This window comes from Scomber japonicus, chromosome 18 (assembly GCF_027409825.1).
Source record: "Scomber japonicus isolate fScoJap1 chromosome 18, fScoJap1.pri, whole genome shotgun sequence".
Classification (NCBI taxonomy): domain Eukaryota; kingdom Metazoa; phylum Chordata; class Actinopteri; order Scombriformes; family Scombridae; genus Scomber; species Scomber japonicus.
The window spans coordinates 29,871,200-29,884,076 of record NC_070595.1 but is presented as its reverse complement, the minus strand read 5'-3'; the positions used below and the strand labels follow the sequence as shown (position 1 = coordinate 29,884,076).

General features: G+C 38.5%; 1 protein-coding gene across 1 annotated transcript in view; it reads right to left on the bottom strand.

The window, feature by feature from the left end:
- The window catches only part of LOC128379385 (NACHT, LRR and PYD domains-containing protein 14-like), a gene marked incomplete at its 3' end in the record, with an annotated part of 77,331 nt that extends 66,942 nt beyond the window's left edge, over window positions 1-10,389 (bottom strand). The window contains exon 1 of the mRNA XM_053339001.1: window positions 10,249-10,389. The remainder of the gene's footprint in view (window positions 1-10,248) is intronic.
- Between the last annotated feature and the right edge of the window lie 2,488 nt (window positions 10,390-12,877).

Here is a 12,877-nt window from a genome sequence, read left to right as displayed (position 1 = left end):
ACAGCTGGGATCAGTCTCTGTCGTCCCTCCCATGATGTGTTGTACTTCTCCAGGTCCAACTCATCCAGAACCTCATCTGACATCTGCAGCATGTAGGCCAGAGCTGAGCAGTGGATCTCAGAGAGTTCCTTCTCTGATCTGTTCTCTGACTTCAGGAACTCTTGGATCTCCTGATGTACTGAGCGGTCGTTCATCTCCATCAGACAGTGGAAGATGTTGATGCTTCTGTCAGGAGAGCTAGTCACAGAGATCACAAGAGAGTTCATCTCCTTCAGGTTGTTGATGACTCTCTGGATGATTTCTGGACTGTTGTCTGTCTGACCCAGCAGGTCTCCTAAGACACTCTGGTTGGACTCCAGAGAGAGGCCATGAAGGAAGCGAACAAACAGGTCCAGGTGGCCATTTTTACTTTGGAGAGATTTCTCTGTGGCTCTCTTCAGGAAGTGATCCAGAGATGAGTCACTGTAGTCTTGTCCTAGGAAGTCCTTCAGTACCTTTATGTTCCTGCTGGTGTAACAGTGGTACATGTAGACTGCAGCCAGAAACTCCTGAACGCTCAGATGGACAAAGCTGTAGACTGCTTTCTTCTGGAGTTTCTCTCTTTTGAAGATCTGTGTACAAAGTCCTGATAACACTGCAGCCTCTGTGACATCAAGACCACACTGCTCCAGGTCTTCTTGGTAGAACATGATGTTTCCTTCCTGCAGCTGTTCAAACGCCAGCCTCCCCAGCTTCAGAAGAACTTCGCTGTCAGCCTCCGTCAGCTCCTCTGGACTCGTCTTATCTCTCCCATCATTCTTGTTCTTCTTCCTCTTCGTCTGAACCAGCAGGAAGTGTGAGTACATGTCAGTCAGGGTCTTGGGCAGCTCTCCTCTCTGGTCTGTAGTCAACATGTCCTCCAGACTTGTAGCAATGATCCAGCAGAAGACTGGGATGAGACACATGATGTGGAGGCTCCTGGATGTCTTGATGTGTGAGATGATTCTGCTGGACTCTTCATCACTGAATCTCTTCCTGAAGTACTCCTCCTTCTGGGGGTCAGTGAAGCCTCGTACTTCTGTTACCCTGTCCACACATGAAGGAGGGATCTGATTGGCTGCTGCAGGTCGGGAAGTTATCCAGATGAGAGCCCGGGGAAGCAGATTCCCCTTGATGAGGTTTGTCAACAGCACGCTGACTGATGACGTCTGTGTGACATCAGTCACGACCTTCCTGGTGTTGAAATCCAGTGAAAGTCTGCTTTCATCCAGGCCGTCAAAGATGAACAGAACTTTACAGACAGCGAGCTTCTCTGCTGTGAGCTTTTGTAATGTTGGATAGAAAACATGGATCAGCGTGATCAGACTGTACTTCTTATGCTTGATCAAGTTCAGCTCCCTGAACGGAAACAGAAACAGCAGACTGATATGTTGGTTTTTCAAGTCCTCTGCCCAGTCCAGAGCGAACTTCCTCACTGAGAAGGTTTTTCCAATGCCAGCGACGCCGTTCATCAGAACCACTTGGATGTGTTTGCTTTGGTTGTGTAAGGCTTTAAAGATGTCGTGGCACTTGATTGGAGCGTCATGGAGGGTCTTCATCTTGGAAGTTGTCTCAAGCTGCCACACCTCATGTTGAGTATTAAGCTCGTTACTCCTTCCCTCTGTGATGTAGACATCAGTGTATTTATCATTGAAGTAGGTTTCACCTCCTGGTTCATCACTTGTTTCAGTCACATTTTGACATTTCCTCCTCACAGTGATCTTACATAGACCTAAAGAGAAGACAAATATAGATCTAAACAACTATCAGTGTTTACATGCACATATGCAGGGGTGCTGCCAGGGATTTTGGGCCTCATGAAAAGATATCATATGGGGCCCAACACCAGGCTCAGGCCATGCCAACCTGTATATATATGTGTGTATATATATACACACATATATGGGTCATACTACCGAATTGGTGCAAACAAAAAAACATATTTAAAAAGCATTTAAGTTTATAAATCTTAGATGTTAACAAATATCCTGCTAATATCTATTGAAACCCAAAATAATATTTGAGATGGCAGTAAGTTTAACGTATATATAAAATCATCATTTCTAGGTACTTTCTATTGTGAGGTGGCTGTCCCCAACCATAAGCCCTTACATTTACAAACATATATTTGACATTTAATTTGTAACTCAGGACATTTTATTATTTTTTATGTCCCTACTGAAACAGTTAACATTTTCTGATTTAGTATAAAGTGATACACTGACCTTATTCTCAGAGCATGCCTTTCTTATTTTATCAGTATTAGTGACAGAAGACGTGTGTTAGTCCTGACTTTTTGTTCTGTTTTGCTCTGTGTGTCTGAGTCACAACTTAACCTCACAACATGAACGTGTCTGAATTTACAAATAAACTCTTTTAGACTTCTAAAGGATAATTTGTATTTGTTAAAGTTTTAGTTGAACTTTAAATACAAGAATAAATCTGTGTGTAATGATCTCCCCTTTCATTCAGCTGCTCCACTTGATTACTGCTCCACTTATTATCTATGGTCTTTTGTTTAATACATATTATGTGTCAATAACAGATAAACTGGCATTCTCCAGAAAAAATCAACCTGTGGAAATAATAAAATAATACATTTAATTTGTACCTCACTTTTCATTCATAGTGGTTTCAGTTCAAAGTTTGTCTGATCGACAACCCTGATAACAGAAAGTGTTGGAATTATTGTATATAAGTTATCCCATATTTACCCTTTCTATAGTCATTAGTCTTTATAGTCTACAGGCATGCTGTTTTTTAAAGTTGTTTTTCAGGACTCTATGAAGATCTGTGACCCTGCTCAGGACATTTATCTGAAGATTTATGGCCAATCTGTAAACCTTATCAAAATGTCTTTGAAGTGTGTGTGTCCACCCGAGGCAGACCAGCGACAGATCAGTGACCTATTTGTGACCGATGTGTGACCCCTACCCCTTAGAGCAAAAATGACTATGTAAATTAGGGACTCCCTGAAACCAATAAAAAGAAAGGGTTCGGCAAGGTTTGCTCAGAGCGGGTTGAAGTTTGCTACTGAGCAGATCTCTGTCCGTTCTCCTTGCAAGTAGAAACTCTAATCCTGTTGTCTTCTCTCCTTTGTTTGATATTTTAAGTGTTTTAGGTTGCCTGAACCTGACAGAAAGCAATAATTATGTCACTGCTACCTGACAAGAGTTCATTCATGTTTTCAACCAGTTGTAAAAAAATGTCTCAAAAAATGGTTGCAGCAGTGGAATTCACTATTTGATGCAAGACGAGATGGTAAAATTCATAAATTGAAATTCTCTTCACGTTAATGAATAACACAAAATAAATATAACATAAATATACATTAATCTCTTTATTAACCTATAAGACCAATTCTTTATCATTAAAATCATTGAATCATTTTCATCTTCTTTCATAATAAAAGGAAACTCTCACAGCCCCTTCAGTTATGTTAAGTGACATGTCATTCAGCTCAATGCTGCTTACCTCCTTCCACAGTTGGTGGGACTGGTTCATCTGGGGGGGGCAGAGGGGCTGCTGGGCCTGAACAAGGAGCAGAGACAACTGGTTTAGTATGAATAGCTGCTAAAATGTACCTGCATTCATTAAATGTCAGAGTAAAGACGAGTGAAATGCAAACACTATACTAGCAGTAACTAATGTTAGAGGAGCTAAACTAATGCTAACATCATCAGCAGCACAATTATGAAAGAAGTTACTACCAATTCTTTATGATTGAAAATGATTTAGTCTTCCTTCTTTTTTCACAATAATAACAGGAAACTCTCACAGCCCCTTCAGTTATGTTAAGTGACATGACAGACATGTATGTTAGGGTTAATACTGCTGTCAGTGCTCCACTGGCTAAAATAACTGGAGTTGAACCCTTGATGCTGCTCTGCAGTGGCCCACTACTCCTAGGTCCTGATTTACTAAGATCCTGCCCTTCAAACCTATTATTTATAGACACAGTTACCATAGCAACATTATCTTTAGGTTTGGTAAATCACAATGCCTGTGCTAAATAACATGTTTGCATTTTCTCCTCCTGTATTTTACACACTGGGGTTAAAATGCCTCATATTACGTTCATTACGGTAAACTACTAAATGGACAGCGCGTATTATCGTTAGTAGATCAGCTCGCACATTTTTTTGCAGATGATGTCAAGTTTGCACCCGTTTTTACACACGCAGACCTTGAGTGAATCAGACCCATAGTGTATAGGATGGGTCTGATCAGATGCAGAGGATACATTTTGTGTTAATAATGTGATGCAACTGTTTTGTGTCCATGTGGTTTATTTAAATGTAAAGTGTTAAAATGTGAAAATCAAGGTATGAATAACTTGCACACATTCTTTTATTCGGGACCAAGTACAGCATTTCTGCTTTTTATCCATTTTGAGAGAATATATTAGAGGATTTTGTCTTAGTGGTGTAACCATAAAAACTTAATTTAATAACTTAATAAAACACCATATCATCTAGTTTGGTGATATCTTACAGTATCACTCTTCCATATTAAGTAAAGCTTAATACACTTGTTCTAAATATTGAATATAATTTGGGGAATCATGTCAAGTCAAATGAACCACATCAACTGTCTCAAAGTGTAACCACCATTTAAAAGGCCGTTTCAGTTTACATGTCCCATGGTGTAACCCTGGAAAACATTGAGAATTCATTCAAATTAATATTTACTTTAAGAATTACATTTCACATATTGAGACCAAAGCCATTTCTGAACCACCTGAGCTCTTTATAATATAATATCATCTCTGAGCCAATGACGGAGGACTGGAACCAGTTACTCTCTCTCTGCCACAAACATCTTTTAAAGATACATTATCCAGAATTCTTCCTGTCAGATTAAGTTTTTAGATCCTGTTTTTACAATAGAAGACAAGTTATGAGTTGACTGATGAGGTTACCATGAATTTACAGCTGAAGAAGTGAGTTAATTTATTTATTGAAATTACAATGATTGTTATATAATATATAAGATAAGATATAATATCCATTTTTAAACTGAAATAACATGAAAACCAAGTTCACTGAACCTTGTTTACGGTTATATTTGATTTTCAGTGTTTCCATTTCTTCAACAAACAATGTGATGCAACCCAGTGTCCAGGTGTAAGCAGTATTTGTTCATTTAAAATATGATCCAGGAAAATAAATGTGAACTAAAATGTGGAATAAATATAATCCACTTTTCCAAAGCAACTAAATGTTTTAACACTTTTTATATTGTTGGACCCAACTTATTTAGAAAGAATTGTTGTTTTTAGAATATGTCCTGATCAATATTTGAAAAAACACATGTAATTTAAATGTAGAATTTTTTTGTTGTTGATATTTTTAAATGAAGTCATTATTAGTATAAGTCCACTTAAACACACTGTAGCTGATACAATATTTAATATCTATCATTCTTTTGTGGTTACACCATTTGACATTTTCAGGAGCATTCAGTCTGACTTTTGGTAAAAAATGGTGCAAATATCATTTAAATGATATAAAACCAACAAAAATACTAAATGTACATTTTAACAGACCTGATGCTGCTTTTAAAACTATGCTTTAAGATATTTTTGAATTTCTCATTTAACCTTATTTATCACTGACTCTTATATAACTGCTGAGAAATTACCATAAAAAATCTTAATCCTAATATAAAATGATTTTTTAAAAAAAAATAAAATAAAGACAGGCTGTTGTGACAGAGCTGCAGTCTGGATGTGATGTCATGTTTGTCTCTTCCTGTGACTGACCTGATCCTGAGCTGATGTTTAACTCCTTCACCAGATCAGAAACAGCCCTCCTCTTCCTCTCTCTGTGGACATGAACACATTCTTTATGACACATGACATTAGTGGAGGCCAACCGACAGCTCACAAGCTGCATGCAGCTCTTTGCCCACATGAACAGTCCAGACTGTCAGTATTTAGACTGTTTTCTTGTTCTTCAGGAGATTCAACACATTCAATTTCAAATAAAATACTATATACATAAATTACCAGAGTTCAAAAGTAATTAGACACATCATAACTAAAAAGGAAACATGCGGGATGTAAACGGTCAAAGGTAAAAAGTTAATTCAACACATTGTTAGACCACAGAGAGAAACACAATGGGCCAGATGCAAGAAACACTGATTCCTTCTTAAATCAAGTGTACGAATGATTTATGAGGATTTGCCGCATTCACCAATTTTCTCGTATGTTGGATTTTCTCTCAGATACGAACAAAATGTACGAGTGGTGCAGACCTGTCGTATCTCTCACACACAACCAACCTGTCGTTCTCCAAAGCAATAAAACATGACTTGTTGGCAGTGTGCCAACGATATCATGTCTTGGGTAACTCACATTTTTCTGACTGTTCTTGGAGTAACGTGACGTTAACTATCTTGATCACTCGATTTCATTACAAGTTGCTTCATAACACAACCTGCCCCCTCCCTTCATAAGCTACTGAAGTAGGGGGAGGATAAAAGCAGACAACCCAACTCTCCTGGACGTCCTGTGAGTCTCCAGCATATTTGTGGCTCCTTGACGCCGCAAATGAGACACAATCTGGAGCGAGCAAGCACTAGAGTTGTTTTCGGCAATAAAGAGAAGAGGATTGCTGTCAGTAAACATCTCGAGTCACTCTCTCTAAAAACTACGGACCAAGTCCGAAACCCTTGGCGTACTGATAGACTCAGTTCTGACCTTCAGCAGTCACATCAAATCAATCACCAAAACAGCCTTCTATCAGCTTAAGAACATATCCAGAGTGAAGGGTTTTATGTCTCAAACAGACCAGGAGAAGTTGATTCATGCTTTCATCTCAAGTAGACTCGACTACTGTAACGGTCTTCTGACTGGACTCCCACAAAAAGCATTAAACAGCTGCAGCTCATTCAGAACGCTGCAGCTCCAGTTTGAACCAGAACAAAGAGATCAGAGCACATTACTCCAAGTCTTTACACTGGCTCCCAGTCAGTTCTAAAGTCTTTACACTGGCTCCCAGTCAGTTCTAAAGTCTTTACACTGGCTCCCAGTCAGCTCTAAAGTCTTTACACTGGCTCCCAGTCAGTTCTAAAGTCTTTACACTGGCTCCCAGTCAGCTCTAAAGTCTTTACACTGGCTCCCAGTCAGTTCTAAAGTCTTTACACTGGCTTCCAGTCAGCTCTAAAGTCTTTACACTGGCTCCCAGTCAGCTATAGAATAGATTTTAAAGTTCTGCTACTGGTCTACAAATCACTGAATGGTTTAGGTCCAGAATACATGAATGACATGTTAGTAGAATATAAACCCAGTAAAGCTCTGAGATCTACTGACTCAGGTCAGATAGTTGAGCCCAGAGCTCTGAGATCTACTGACTCAGGTCAGATAGTTGAGCCCAGAGCTCTGAGATCTACTGACTCAGGTCAGATAGTTGAGCCCAGAGTTCAAACTAAACATGGTGAAGCAGCTTTTACACAACTGGAACAAACTACCAGCAGAACTGAAATCATTTTTAAATCCAGGTTAAAAACATTTCTCTTCTCCTGAGCTTATGATTGAGCTCTTTTAAAGCACTTTACATTTTAATCTTTCATTTGCACTCTATGTCCTTTTAATGATTTTAAAGCTAATTTATTATTTTATGCTGCAATCATTTTATTTATGTCTTTCTATTTTTCTGTACTTTGTTTTTATTATGGGGGGGGGGGGGGGGTTAATTGTATGTTTTAAAGTTTCTCAAATTACATGTTTTTCTGTTTTATGTAAAGCACATTGAGTTGCAATTGTGTATGAAATGCGCTATACAAATAAAACTGCCTTGCCTTGCCTAGAGTGACTGAGTGTGTGTGTGTGTGTGTGTGTGTCACTATCAATGCAGCACGTGTGTGTGTGTGTGTGTGTGTGTGTGCGTGTGTGTGTGACTATCAATGCAGCGTGTGAGAGCACAGCGTCCTGATAGTGTGTGTGTTGCTGCTTATTAGACCAATCACACCTAAATCTTCTAAAGTGTAGGAGCAGTTCACACTACATAAAACTACAAAGTGTGCACGTGCATCCTGCGCACGTATGCACAAGCACAAAAAACGATGGGTTTTCTATCGCTTTTGCGCATCATATCAATGATATAATGTCAGTGTGTGGATCATTAACCTTGTTGCAGTGTGCTCCCTGGTTATAGTTAGTAACTACCAGCTTCTACCTGCTCAGATCTCACAGTCAGCAGCAGGAGATGAGGAGAGCAGCAGCTAGTAGCTACGTATGGAAGCCTCATGATGGAAAACCAGGCGGGGAGTTCTGGTCCTCTGAAATGAGGCCAACGTGGAAGTAACTTAGAGCTGCATTCTATCAAAAGGCCACCAGGGGGCGACCGTCTCTATACAAGTCAATGGAGAATTCACCAACTTCTCACTTGATTTCTAACCTCAGTAAACGTTTTCAAAATGTGTTTATGGTCTCAATCGCTAGTTTAAAGCCTTCTTCAATGCAGTATGATGTTCATTTGGGACATTTTGGCCTCCCTGATTTTATATGTGACGATAAAGCAGGGTATGCATTAGGGCGTGGCTACGTCCTGATTGACAGGTTGATTGACCAATGTCCTCGAGATCCAGCCCTTGTAACCATAGCAACCTCCCCGCTCCGCCCATGGCTCCGCCTCATGCCCATATAAGTAGAATCCCTGTTTTTATTTTTCCCAGCATGCACCTGAAATTTTCAAGATGGCGCTGCCCAGATTAGAAACTATTGGCTTCTGAGCAGCAGTCAACAAACCAATGGGTGACGTCACGGATGTTACGTCTGTTTCTTTTATACAGTCTATGTGTAAAACTGGTAACTACAAAATAAACCATTAAAATCAAGAATCGTGATACAATCGAATCGTGACAAAGCATATCGTCCCACCCCTAATAAATATTAGCAGCTGAAACTACAAAGTGACTCGTCCACAGTTACTTTTCCACAACGCAAACTGACTGTTTATTAATTACTTTTATTCATATAATTGAAATATTGGTGATCAAAGTTATAGTTTAGCTCCCTGGCTGATGACTCCAATAGCCAGATGTTTGTGGCATCTAATTCATGTTCAATCATTTTAGTTTTTATTTCTGTGACGGTGCAACAGCTGAGACAGCGTTCACAGCACGAGTCATTTTTCCTCATTCTTTGTCTTTCTCTAAACTTTTAATTCCACCATTTACACTAAATAATAATAATCTGTGTTTCTGTTGATCTATTTCTGAGAGCAGGAGCTCAGTCTGAGAGCTCATGAAGCTCTTCTTAGTCTTTGGTGCCATTTTCATGAATGGAGCTTCTCTACAACCTTACATGATATTTTGGGGACGTCATTCATGTTAATTTAGTATTCTCTGGAATGCACGTTCATGTAGAACAGGTGAGATTCATCATGTTTACGAATGTCATTTTATTTCCTGGTGATACGAGTGTTTGGTGAATCCAACGGCACACTTGTAAATTCCACCTCATGAAGCAAGTACGACAAATTTAAGAAAAAACATATTTTTGCATCTGGCCCAATGTGTTTTGGTAAGTAAGTCAATGTGAACATGACTTTTATCTGTTAACAAGAAAACTCCACATGGCTCCTTTAAGCTTCTCTGAGCTCCGAACAGAAAAGTCCACTAGTGAAAAATAACAGACTGCTGCTCTTTGTGTTGTGCTGCTGAACAGAGAGCTCTGCTAAATATCTTCATAATGCATCTTTTCATGAGTGTTTCTCTCTCTCTGTTTCTGCTATAGTCTCTCTCCCTCTGTGTGAATGTGACGTTAAACATCAGACTCAGTTTCCTCTGCTGCAGTGGTCAGTCTGCAGTGATAAATCAGCTGCAGCAGGCTGTTTTTATACATTTACCTCCTCCCATATTTAGTGTCTTTGAACAGGAACACGTTAAGACACAGTCTGTATTACATGAGACCAAACATTGTACCTACTGCTGCAGTCCTTTAGTAAATAAGGAAAGACACAGTTTGACTTGTTAGTAAATCCTTAGTAAATATCACCCTGGGTTACCTGCTGCTACTTTACATTTATTGACTGGAAAATCAAACAGCAATAGCAGCCCTGTCTCTGTCTCTGGTTAACATGAACATGAAGATCTGTTGGAGATTACAGCTGAATGGAAGCTACTTCATTATTTCTTTCCTTCATATCTACACTACAACCTTCATGAAAGTGTCTCACTGAATCATCTTCAGCTCAGTTTACAGTAGAAACAGTCTCTTACTTTGTGTCTGAGGGTCCAGGTTCATTACTGAAGAGTGGAGGATGCTCATTGGACCAATCACTCTTCATAGACACACAGCTGGATACTCCGTCCTCCTCTTCCTCCTCTTTCTTCATCTTCTGGAGTCTGAGAGGTAAACCAGTAACACTGGAGACACACACACATACACAGTATAATAAACCCAGTCCTGCCTCTCAACTAAACACTTTATTTATAGTTGTACAGCGTCAGCGTGTCTCTGTCAGACTGAAGCTCTGTCACACATTCACATTTTATTCAGTTTGAAGCCAAAGTTTTATGACACACTTTTATGTTTTAGTTTTAATCTGGTTTAAAGTTTTCAGTCATCAGATGTTTGTATTTTTAACTCCATGACCTGACTGCAGAGGCCAGCAGTGGACACATTTAGAGATATCAGGCTGAAAATCACAGGACTGAGCTGTTATAGGGAAACAAGTCAGCAGGTTGCTCTTATTTACTGAAATCACTTTAAATGCTGTCTCATTTTTCATAGTAATCTGACCTCTTTTCAACACCTTGGTTTTATGGTTCACTATAAAGATCCATTATTCATTTTAATCCACTAACAAGAGTTTGCTGAGTTTTTACATCACTGTGAGGACGCAGAAACCAGGAAATGAACAACAGGAAACTACTTTTGAAGACGTCAAACTGTGTGATTTCATATTTTTCTGACAGTTTAATCAACTAAACAATTCTACTTAAAAATAATCATCAGATTGATCAATAATAACAGTAATCATTATTTACAGCCCTGATATTAACACTCACCTGCCTCAGACTGGTTTTCCTTCTGCTCTGATGACTGTGAAATGAAGTCTGACTGAATACTTTCAACTGTAAATTCCTCCTTTCTCCCTTACTGGAAGTCACGTGTGTGTGTGTGTGTGTGTGTGTGTGTGTGTGTGTGTATTTATTACTTTATGGGGACCGTTTCTTGTATAATAATTAACCTTGTTGGGACCAGCAGTCCTCATAGGGAACAAAGTCTGGTCATAATGAGGCAGATACAGTTTATCTTTATGGATTATATTGATGCTGAATTGATCAGAAGACTTTGGACATATGAAGCCTTTTATCTTGTGTTTCTAGAGTTTTATGTTTTTGAGGACACGTAAGGAAAATTTAATATTATATTTTAATTCAACTTGCTTAAAAACCCTCAAATTCTCAATACAACACCATATCAACTAGTTTGGCATGATCTTACATTATAACTTTTTATATTAAATAAAGGTAATGGAATACTATTTTTCTAAATATTACATTTCATCTGGAGAATCATGTAAACTACATGAAGTGTCTAATTTGTTTTATTGTGTTAATATTGTGAAGGCCACGTAAGAAGTGGTTTTACAGAGAAGGACCCTTAATGATCACAATTTAATTTCATATTTCTTAAAGAGAGTTTGGTGTAATATTTTCCCCGGAGAGCACAGGGAGCTTCAGTTGGATTAAAACTGATAGTATTAATGTTTTTTAATGTTTTATCATCACTACAGAAACAGCAGGTAACTGATAAGGTATGATGAGGTTGTCTGATGTTGACTGCTGTAAGTTATTGGTTTGATGAATGGTTAACAACCTTTATCATTCCCGTCAGGTAGGCACGGACCACAGTTCTTCGTTACAGATGATTTTATTACGACCATCACCGTCGAACTGTTAACATACAACACACAATTAAACATGTTTCACACACATATACAGACGCATACAACACAGTATAAGAAAATTAAATACCTCGCTTGCTGCACCCCAGAGGGAATGAGTCCACCATGCGACAAAACATTTCTTTTTCTTCTTCTTCTTCTTGGAGTGTCACAATCGAAACAAAATCTTGGCGTGAAGTGTCACATCAAACTAAGTCCGTCACTCAACAGAGAATAGACATTATTTCCTCTTAGGCTGAAGTGTTGAATAAAGAAATTAAATATGCATAAAAATAAACAGTGTTAAATAAAATATTCTACAAAACATAAAATGACAACATAAATAATATTTATGGCAGTTAAAACCTTTATATATATTTGTATTGATTATAAACAGTGGCTGATTGTATTCAGTTTCTAACAGCAGTATGCAGTAAGTTGTCCTGTGTGCTCCTGTTTTAAACTATTTTCCTAACATGATGAGCTTCATGGTGTTATTAATGACTCCTGGTGAAACCTGAAAGCTCAGCATTGTTGTTGGCCTTTATCTTCCCTTTTTATGAGTCATATTAACATTTATTGAACTAATACTACTGTGTATAATATGAGCTCTTCTTTCTATCAGCTGCTGTGTGTCTGCAGCGTTTATTGGTTTACACATGATTTCAGGAGGAGTTTAACCTGTGACTTTCTTGCCTTTGAATAATTATCCAGACTGCTGCTGTTTCTACTTTATTTCATGCAGTTTGCAGAGTTTAAATACAGAAATACTCCAGAAATGTCCAGATAGTTCATGTTTGCAGCTGTATAAACTCTGTAGCTGTTTTAAGGTTGTAAAAATACAGGTATAAGACAACACCTTTTAAAATGTGTCTTATAACTGAACATTGTCACTGTGATTGGGTGTAAAACTTCCTGCTTCAAATGCAACCAATGAAATATGACTCATTTCTAAT